At 48.0% G+C, this 9971-nt stretch overlaps 1 long non-coding RNA gene across 2 annotated transcripts in view; it reads left to right on the top strand.

Moving 5' to 3' along the window:
• The first annotated feature begins 7440 nt into the window (after window positions 1-7440).
• The window catches only part of LOC123049131 (uncharacterized), a 3556-nt gene continuing 1025 nt past the window's right edge, over window positions 7441-9971 (top strand). Inside the window, exons 1-3 of one of the 2 annotated variants that reach the window (XR_006423452.1) lie at window positions 7441-8006; window positions 8120-8287; window positions 8804-8987. This is a non-coding gene — a long non-coding RNA (uncharacterized lncRNA). Of the gene's footprint in view, window positions 8036-8119; window positions 8288-8803; window positions 8988-9971 lie in introns of both variants that reach the window. The other variant, XR_006423451.1, reaches the window with a different exon arrangement.

Raw genomic sequence — 9971 nt, 5'->3', positions numbered from 1 at the left:
CATGAAGGACTGGAAAGTGTGCCTTTTGGTGTTAGCAACCTTGAGCTCCGCCAGCTTGCCTTCTTTGACATCCTTATAGTGCACTCGAACCAATGACAGGGCGACATCAGCACCGCAGCGAGCAGATGATTTCTTCCATTCTTGCACTCGGTCTGGTATTTGATTCAGTCGAGCCATCAGAGACTCGAGGTCTTGAGACAGTTCCGCCTGAGGCCAGAGCTTAGCATCAACCCGAGTCATCGCCGCCTTCAGACGGGCAAGATAAGCAACTGCGCTGTCCATGGGAGATTCCAACCGCAACACATTCATTGCGACATCATCTTTGACTGGACAGTTTATGGGATCGAGATCCGTCTCGACCCACCCAGTTTCTGCTTCAAAGTCCTGGCAAAGTTCTGCGCAGTCGAGTAAATAGTGAGTCAACAATATGGTAAGACCTATCAATCGACAGCAACAAGTCAGTCGAACAACAATACCTTCAAGCTTTAAGACCAGTTTTGCAGCAAGCTGGCCCAGATAAGATTCTAATTTGCCCTTCTTGGCCTTGAGGTTTCTAATCACGTCAGTCAGCTTGTCCTTGTCTTTCTTCAGTTGCTCGACCTCCCGATTGGCATCCGAGACAGCGGTCTTCAGTTTGGAGTTTTCTTCTTCTAACTTGCCGACTGAAGCCAGCTTCTTGTCAGCAAGTGTCGTTTTCTCTCGCGCCTCCTTCTGGGCAGCAGCAAGATCCAGATCCTTCTTCTCCAGAGCCTGCTTCATTTTCTCTAAAGAAACAACATTCTTCAGACGAGCTTGAAGTTGACGGTTTTCACTACGTACATCTGTTCGAGTGAAGTCACTCGGTTCAAAGTGACTAAAACACACACGGAAAAGTGCTAGTCGTAAGATGGACAGTTGACGATTGGTTACCTCCCATGGCGGCTACTTCGTCACGAGCGGTCTTGAGGTTCTTCTTGGCCAGTTCCAGATCAAGATTGAGGCTGATTTGCTGCTTGTTCAGTGCAGAAAGTTGAGCCCCAAGATCATAAGATTTCTGCAGTCAGCGTATAAGATATATCAGTCGACAGAAACAAAAGACAATCACAGTGAAAGTTACTCTAAGACTACCGCCGAATCAAACATTCAATGGTAGTCTCGGGGACTACACCCAGTGGGTGCACTTAGCGTGCCCCCACTGGTTTGATTCAACACTCGGCATGGTCTGCCCAGCACGAGTCGTCAAAAAAAGAGAGGGATAGATTCTCAGACCCCAGCCGACTGCTAACAGTCGACCGCGGTCTCAGGGACTACACTCAGTGGGTGCACTTAGCGTGCCCCCACTGGTTTGATTCAACACTCGGCATGGTCTGCCCAGCGTGGGTCATTTAAAAAAACACTCGACTCGACCCAAGTCGACTCAAGTGGAAGACATATACGACTTTAAGACAGATAGACACACCCCAGTGGGTGATCGGATGAGAAATAAGTTCAGTCAGAAATCAACTAACCTGGACATTGGTTTGCAGAGTAGCGCTGGCATTGTAGGCCACCTGACTGGCCTCGTGCACCACTTTCGTCTGCCCCATCATAAGATTCAACTGAAGAAGAGCTTCCTTGGCAGCACTCAGCGGGTCGTCTGGAGTTTGGTACGCAGTAAAAAGTGATGATGGCAGGGCAGTCGAAGCAGCCACTGGGTCTGATGCGTGGAGTTGTATTGGAGCAGCAGAGGTCTGAGGAACCGACCCTGATGGGCAATCAGTCGACAGCGGGATAGCGAAAGTGACGTTGGTATGAGCTGGATCTGTGGATCGCTCGATCGCCGTCCCAGGCATCAGTGTCGACTGAGGAACCTGAACCTCAGGTGCTTTCCCACTCGGTCCCTTGTCCCTCCTCCTCCTTTCCCTCAGAGGCACTTCTTCTTCATCGTCTGGAAGCACGACAATGTCTCGTGGAGCTGCAACAAACAAAAAATATCATAGATGCAACCGACGAACAATCCAATCAACAGAATAAATTCGAGTCGAGTGGACTTACTAGATTTGAAGGTAGCCGCGTCATCGGTTTCCTCGTTGTCTGGGATCTTGTCAATGTCCATATCAGTCGCGGCAGAGGCTGGGCTGGAAAAGTTTACAATCCATTCGGCCAGAACAGAAGAATTAGTCGGTGCAAGAAAACACGGAAAGAACATTTACCCAGAAGCAACAGGAACATCCATCTTAATCTTAGGCAAGGTCTTCCGAGCCTTTGAGGGGTTGATCTTGAGCTGCTTGGCGAATTTCTCCGTCAGCTCCGGAGTTGAAGACCGAGCACGCTTCTGCGCTTGAGCGCTCGAGGCCACAGTCTTGCCACGCCTGCCCGCTGGATCATGTTGCTGCTTGGATCGACGTTCCGTACGAGGCGGTGAGTCGACTACCTCCTCATCATCTGACTCGTCGCTCTCGTCTTCATCATCGTCGTCCGGCGACTCCCAATCACCACTCTCCTCCGCGCTATCCTCGCCCTCATGATCCTGCTCAAGAGCTTGTTCACCATTGGGCATCGAGTACATCTCGTTATAAACCTACAAGACAAGAAGTCGAGTTGAAATCAGTCGGATTCAAAAAATAGTCGGAAAATGTACCCAAATGCAATCAGTTGTAGAGGTCGAACCTTGTCTGGCTGATTACTGTCGCTGAAGGGATCGACTCTCCTGGCGCCCCTGGGGTTGTCCTTGTTTCCTGTAATACTCCTCAGCCATTGAGCCACTGTTTTGGCCGGCACCTCCTCTGGATGAACCCGAGCGGTGTGGCCGGCTCCAGAATACATCCACATAGAGTGGCCACGAGCCTGGAGCGGTTGGATGTGCCGACTAAGGAATACCTCCAACAAATCCATGCCGGTGACGCCCTTGTTGATCAGCTGGACCACCCTCTCGACTAGCATGGCTGTCTCCACCTTCTCCGCGGCGGTCACTTTCAACGAGGAAGGGGTCTGAACACGATCGAAGGAAAAAGGGGGAAGTCCAGTCGACTGGCCTGGGGTCACGATATCCTAGCAGTAGAACCAGGTCGACTGCCAGCCTCTGACCGACTCAGGCAGGGTCATTGAAGGGAAAGAACTCCTCTTCCTCTTCTGGATACCCAGACCCCCACACATCTGGATAACGTGTGTTTTCTCGTCACTCGAATTTGCTTTCTTCACCGACCGGGAGCGGATAGTGAAAATGTGCTTGAAAAGACCCCAGTGCGGTCGACATCCCAAGAAATTCTCGCACATGGACACAAACGCGGCAAGATATGTGATGGTGTTGGGAGAAAAATGATGGAGTTGGGCCCCGAAGAAATTCAAGAAACCCCGGAAAAAAGGGCGCGGAGGAAGCGAGAAACCGCAGTCGACATGGGTGGCGAGCAGAACACACTCACCCGGTGCGGCTGCGGCTCCGTCTCCCCCTCCGGGAACCGCGCAGCTCCATGGACGATCAACCCGGACTCAGCCAGCTCATCCAAATCTTCCTGCCAAAGCGAGGATCGGATCCAATCGCCCTGGATCCAACCCGACAGCAGCCCCGACCGCGACGATGACCCCCGATTCGTCTTCTTGCCTTTCACTGCCCTCGTCGCCTTCTTCACGCGTTCCAGCGCCGCCGTCTTTTCCTTCCCCATGGTGACAGGGCAGTGGCATCGAGAGCGGAGGAGCCGGATGCGGTGGAGAAATAGAGGGGGGAGAAGGAGAATGGACGCGCACAGCGCAGGCGCCTCGGCCTCGTCACTTTTAAAGACCCACTTCCGAGTGGCTGACGCGTGGCCCGGGCGATCCTGTCAAATCCCTCAACAGTCACGCGCGGAATACGTGGCGAAAAAGGTGGCGCGGGAATCGAAGCGTTCCTGTTTATCCACCCCGCTTACCACGGCGCGCTCCGCCTCGCGCGCTTCCCCGAAATTTCAAATCCCGTGAAATCCGGGATACGCCGTAACCAATCACGCCAAAGATTTCGCGTCAAAAACAACACTCGACGGATGACATTATAAATCCAATCGGCAACTTCTGAATCGATCAAGGCGACTGAAACGAAGCCAAAGTTCCAACATTGGCCTCCGTTCAAAAATGAATAGTTGTGAAACACAAGAGTCGAAGCAAGATGAACTTCCACCTTCTTTTCACTCAGACCTCAATCCATTCGGGGGCTAATTATGATGATATAGACCTGGGGTAGGGTCATAGGCCTGACCTATACGCCCTATCCAAGGTCACTGTCCTAGAAGCAAAGAAGCTCAAGAGACAACAAGGAGGGCCCAACAAAGGTGTCGAGTGCAATCCACTCGACCGACCAGCTACTCGGAGACCCCTCCGTCCTGAAGTCACTCGACCACTCGACCATACAAGAATCCATTCGACTTATTGAAGACCAGAAGTCATCTAGAACAGCAACGGACGAGCGTTCACTCTGTAGTCTTTAAGGCCATTAAGGCATTTAAGGCTGCGTTACCAGTAACGCCTCCTCTTTATGTACGTTGAACCCTTGGTAGCAGGGGAACGGCTGGGGTCCTGGCGTTCACTATATAAGCCACCCCCCTCTGGCACAAGGGTTCGCACCCCCTGTAACACACACACGCATAATCCAGTCGACCGCCTCCTGGCTCCGAGACGTAGGGCTATTACTTCCTCCGCGAAGGGCCTGAACTCGTAAAACTCGTGTGTACAACTTCGCCATAGCTAGGATCTTGCCTCTTCATACCTACCCCCCATTCTACTGTCAGTCTTAGATCCACGACAGACTCCCCCGGCAAGGACTCTTGCCGGGGCAACTTGCCCGGCGCCAGCAGAACAGGCCACCCTTGAGCCCGCGGGTTCCAACACCACCAACCAACTACATTGGAACCAAGGCTCGGGAAGCGCCTCTGTGGTGGTATGCAGATCTTCGTCAAGATCATAAACACACAAGATCATATGAGGATCAGAAGATGACGATCCTCGGCGGGATCCTAGCCGAGGAAATCCACGCGACCCCCGGCAAGACGCTTGCGGGGGAAGACAACGATGCCACGGCAAGACCCTTGCCGGGGCCCCGACAAGGCCCTTTCCAAAGACACCTACGGGGCCACGGCCAGACCCGCGTCTGCCAAGGCTCCAGCGCTGTCCCCATGCAGCTGCCAGCTCAACCAGCTGAGCAGGCACCTGCGTGGCAGCGAGCGGCCTCCACGACCAACCCAGCAAGCACCTATGTGGTGGCAAGCAGATCTTCGTGAAGGCTCCACCACCGCACCAGCCCAGCAGCCAGCCGACGTGGCGCCATGACGCCTCGTCAGCTCGAACGCGTGTCGAAGCCAGGCGAGGCGGCGACAGCTGGGACATGCTTCCTTGCCGTCCCCGATAAAGCGAGAGGGGTGCATCGGCAGCGCATTAAATGCGTTTGTCCGGCGGTGCCAGAAGATAGACTCATCGACAAGATAGACTCATCGACTGTTGACCTTTCCACCTCCTGTGTGCCACTGTGGCAACCCCTTTTTCCTATAAAAGGAGGCCTAAGGCGACCAGAAGAAGGATTCGGATCTTTTGGGCAAGTCACGCCCCGTAGCTAGCTCAAGAACACAATTACACTCAAATACATCCACCAAAGCAGGACTAGGGTATTACGCGTCTTCGTGGCCCGAACCTGGGTAAACGATCTTTGTGCTTCCTGTCAGACCCGCTCTTTGCACAACCCCGCGCCCGTCAACCGTAGATGGGATCCTAGTGATCCCATAGGTGTCGTTCCCACCGACACAATATCAGGAAAGTGATGGCCATACATAGCTGCACGGTCTAGGTAAACTGTGGTAAGAGGGACATCATGGGGGCGTATCGCAACCTCAAAGTGATCTGCCAAACGAGTGGCAAAAATCCCACCATGTATTTTACCCTGGGATTTATTAAGATGGAGGCGACGAGCCACAATAGCTCCCAAGCTATAGGTGTTGTCGCTGCACGACGTAAAACAACAAGGTCTGGTGAACTAAGTGCACCCACCTTCTCTCTAGCAAGCAAGCATTTGGTAATGAAGAGTGCAAAGTAACGAACAACAGGAAAGTGTAAGCCACCGGCAGTGATGGCTGACACTCTCCTCTCATCACCCACTGTCAAAGTGCGTCAGAAATCCTCAAACTCAGCCGGCCTAGGCTCAGCCAAGCTCCCATCAGACGAGATCATGCATGTCACAAAATTCAGTAAGTGGTATCTGGTGGTTTTCAGCATATAAATCAAAGCTCACTTCAGGAGGATTATTTCTAGGAAAGAAAGTAAAGCTTTGAACAAAGACGTTTGTGAGGATTTGGTGCTGGTCGCACTCATCTGCGATGAAGTCGGTGAGACCGGTGTTGGCAATGAATTGCATGAACTCCTCATGAATTCTAGCTTCTTGAAGGAACGGGATGTGCGGCCATTCGCACGGCCGTACCTCTGCCAACCTCCGAAGGTGGAGATCATTGTTAGAAGACTCCCCAATAACACCCTTGGAGTTCTTCTTAGAGCCAAATTTCCTGAAGATATTCATGTCCGCGTACAGTTTTTCCTATGAACAAAAATCTGAATTTTTAGTCCACAAAATTGTTCCAACAAAACTAATAGCAACTACTCATAGGGATACATAGAGGCCATAGAAAGCATTCAAACTACTTAGAACACTAAGAATTGAACATGCAAGCACATCTACAGCAGCACCAAGAGTAGCTATTTATTCAGTATAAACCACTAAAACAAAAACTAATTGGACAAATGATGGAGTCACAATCCCCCGAAACAGTTTCGGAAATGGAGCTTCGAGCAAAGAGATCGAAAATGGCAGCAAAATGAGCAAGAACTCGGGAGAGCGAACAAGGGTGAATTTTTTCTGGAGGTAGGTGACAATGTGGGACGAAGAGATAAGTGAGGGGGCCCACGTGGGGACCACAACCCCCCATGGCGCGCCAGGGGGTGCTGGCGCGCCCAGGTGGGTTGTGCCCACCTGGTGCACCTCCCTCTGGTAATTTTTGCATCAAAAATTCTTAAATATTCAGGAAAAATTCATATAAAATCTTCAGGGCATACTGAGAACTTTTATTTTTGGGTCATTTTTTTATTGCACTGGAAATCTATTATATATAAAAAATGCTTTACGGGCTATCAGAAAAAAGATAAATACCTACAAAATCCCATAATAATTAGAAACATCTGTCCGTTAATCTGGTAGCCTTGGAAACAATTGTTAATATTAGCCGATGGATGTTCGTAAACAATTCCATACGAAAAAAGGTTAAGAAAATAAACCTCCTCACGTTAAAAAGAGTCCACACACCTCCTATAAAAAAGAGTACATACACCTCCTCACGTTAAAAAAGGAGTCCACACATTTTCTATAAAAAAAGAGTCCACAAACCTTACGTGACCCAATTCAGGCAAAAAAAAATTATTAACAAAAGAAGGTACCCACAAATTGGATCTAAAAAAGAGCCTAGCACCTAGGGTAAAAATAGTGCGCCCGCATAACACCTAATATATCATCTCCATGCTCTCGCGGCGGCGAAAGCCGGGCGATGAAGTCGCCGGCGAGATGGATTAAGCCTCTCCTTGGGCTAATCATGTGCCCTCAACTTCAAGCCATATATAGCTCCTCCCCCCTGATGCCTCCTCTCTGTTGTTGACGTCTTCTGCACTATGATGGGTGGCAGGGTACAAGGCGTACAGATCTCAAGGGAAGATGAATGCCTCACTTCACCGTGGGCTCTGGTGGTTGAAGCGCAAGTTGATCCGACAATATCTGACTCACGTATGTCGTGCTGATTGATTTTTTGAAGGTAAGCACCCGTCCAATTTTTGGATCGCGGATGTATGATAAATCAATCCATATATTCCAAAGAAAGGGAAGGAAGAGGATAAAGTGGTTACAAAGTACATCCACGTGAACCCAATCTGAAGCCAAGGCGTAAACCTTGCCCTGTTCCATAGTAGCCGGACACAGGCTCAAGCCTCAGGAGGATCACCGGGCCTCCATACTGTTTGCAGATCAACATGCATGCAACATATGTAAGAGAGAGGTGGGCAGTCCAAATGTTGATAATTTCAAGTAGGTATTAGGCCATCAACAGTTGTAAGAATCTCCATCGAATATATTCAGCTGTAGACTAAGAATCTATATTTTGTTGATCAGATAAGTTACATCAGATGCATAATGTATTAGGCCCCCGACAGCCGTCAGGATCTCCAAAACAGCGAGGTGAGGTCTCAGGGATTGGGGCAAGAACACATAAGCTGGCCAAGCAAAGGAAGCTCAGTAACATATTCATACGGTCATTGGACTGCTACCTTATTATTTCTGGTATAAGCACTAATCTATGTGTAAGCTATGTACTCTTTTTGCTACTTTGCCGTGCACCTACAAGCTGAATGTGCTCTATTCCTCGATCCTATATCTGTGGTTAGCTAAATATCATCATTGGTTTTAGTTCTGTTCTCCTTACAATTAGCATTTGGAATGGTGCATATAATATTATTCAGAACAATGTCAATTAATGTTAGAAACTTATTTGTCACTAGCTAGCGGTTTTAGTTCTGCCTTCGCCATTACAAATAATCGATGAAAGGGATTTTCTTTCATTTTTTATGTATGTGCAATATCGCTAATTAAGCTAACTATGCATACATAGTAATCTATTAATTATTTGTCTCTTGCTGGACCGATATGTTAACTCTTCTGGACAATGGTGCAAGTACATTATGTAGAAAAAATAGGTACATTGCATAACATATGTATATCTAAATATCAAAGAAAACCTAACATATCTCAGGCACCATGTGGTGTCTCATTGGTTACTTTTGTTAATTCTTTTATTAGCTCTGAAGCTGGATGATGGATTACCCAGCAGATGCTTTTTTGCCATGGATCAGATGGTATGTACCCACAATCCGGAAGCATGTTGATTACTTCCTAACATTGGCTGGATGCACACGTACTGACGTACAAGAGGACTTGATGGAATCTTACCGGATGGAAAAACGCCCACAAGCAACACATGCACGTGAGTGGATTTGATTACAAAAGAATCATTTAGTGATTTACACTAACGTAGAATACCTAAATACACTCCTAATCGGTGATTGTTTTAATGGCACAGCTGGACAGGAAACCACACATCGTGGTTAATTCCAGCATGATCCATCTCACGTTGTCCATGTAGGTGTAGTTGGGATGTGTTCTTTTTTTATGGATTTGTTGGGATGTGTTCTAACTCTTCTTACTTTGTAGCTTGCATATGATTTTTCAAACCATATTACCTCAATATGAAATTTAAGATTTGTGGTTTGGAAGTAGAATATTACAATTAGGACTAATTGTATTGGTAGATGTATTTTCTTTGAAATAAAACAATATATCAGTACTAGAAATTTATGATGTGATGGTTCATGTACAGGCTGACCCATTGTTTAGGTGACTTCAGCCTTCCGGATTTGAGTTAGGAAAAGGAGATGATTGTCCTGTTGGATTCGGGATCACCATGAGTGATTAATCAAAATGCAATACGGATAACCATAAGAAATATGTTACTACAAAAATCAGAAACATCTATCAGTTTATTTAACAGAGTAAAGTTTTATGGCCATTAAATAGGATATATATAAGTGAACAAAATTTACCTACCAATGCCATTATAATCGTCATAGCACCAACGTGTTTTATTTGGCATTTTTTTAAAAGGTGTATCTATACGGCTGTCAAAAGAGATGGGTCAACTAAAAAAAGATGGGCCTATATCGCTACACTTTTGCCTTGCCCTAGAGGTTATCTGATCTATACTGCTACGAGTCAAAGACGACGGACGTCGTCAAGTTGGGCTCTATGCTATGAAAAAATTGATCCACACAGGTGTAGCTCAAATTCATGTGTATGCGTTATAATTGATCCTTATAGGTTATGTTAGCTTGGTGCAGGATTTCATCATGAAAGAATTAAATCTAGCTTGCTTCGTCGTCTTGCTGGTAGTACTACATATGCCTGTGTGTGT

This window comes from Triticum aestivum, chromosome 2D (assembly GCF_018294505.1).
Source record: "Triticum aestivum cultivar Chinese Spring chromosome 2D, IWGSC CS RefSeq v2.1, whole genome shotgun sequence".
Lineage (NCBI taxonomy): Eukaryota > Viridiplantae > Streptophyta > Magnoliopsida > Poales > Poaceae > Triticum > Triticum aestivum.
The sequence above is the reverse complement of the archived record's forward strand: the minus strand, read 5'-3'. Positions and strand labels throughout refer to the sequence as shown.